Genomic DNA, 1,005 nt, shown 5'->3' on the forward strand with positions numbered 1-1,005 from the left:
GTTTGGAGGGGCTTCAATCACAACATGCTTTCCGTCCAAAGCACCAATGCAATTTTGAAAATTCCAAATTTCCCAGAACTCATTTGCTATTCGCTCCCAATCTTCTTTTTGAGGAGTTTTGATGCATTCTTCTTTTAGTTTTAAGATAATTGCATTACATACTTCGATGACAATTCTTTGCACAGTCGAATGACCTAATCGAAAACTGAAGGCTATTTACTTTTGACCCCCCAAAGTACCAACTAGATTCACTTTCCTATCAGAAAAGGTACAACTTTTTGAAAATCGAAGCATTTTTACTGCTCCAAAAGTTGTCGTCAGACACAAAAAAAAAAAAAAAAACACACATCATTGTAAAATCAATACATTCATCACTTCGTTCAGAATCTAAAATTGAAAACTGAAAATGTCCGTAAACAGCTCAAAAAGAGTCAAAATATTTTCAAAATTGTATGGTATATAGGAAATGCTAATATAAACATTCAGTAAAATTTTCATGTATCTGCAGTTATTCGTTTTTGAATTACAACAAAATAAGGAAATCGCTACATGAGAAATCCAGTGAATATCCAATGTTGTAAAAATTAGAATTTCAAACGATCATAAAAATTTAATTTGACTTTCTTATAGATATTTTTTGTTTGATAAAGGTAGATAATCTTATAAGGAATCTTGTATTACATTTTCATATCTTAGATTTAAAAAGAAAAATTTTTATGAATTTCTAACTCGAAATAATTTGCAAATTTTCGTGATTTTTCCATATTTTGTCATTTTTTGAACTTAAAATGCTTATAAAAAAAAACTGTGACTAACGATTTTTAATATTTTTCATCTGCCTTTGAAACAATATACTAGGAGCCTTCTATTAAATTTTCAAGCTTTTTTTATCCAACAAATAAAATTTTATTGATATTTTTAAGAAAAAAAAACTAAAAAAAAAATGGAAAATGAAAATGTCCGTAAAGAGCTCAAATAAATCAAATATTTTTCAAAATTTTACCG

Source organism: Acyrthosiphon pisum, chromosome A3 (genome assembly GCF_005508785.2).
Source record: "Acyrthosiphon pisum isolate AL4f chromosome A3, pea_aphid_22Mar2018_4r6ur, whole genome shotgun sequence".
NCBI classification, from domain to species: Eukaryota; Metazoa; Arthropoda; class Insecta; order Hemiptera; family Aphididae; genus Acyrthosiphon; species Acyrthosiphon pisum.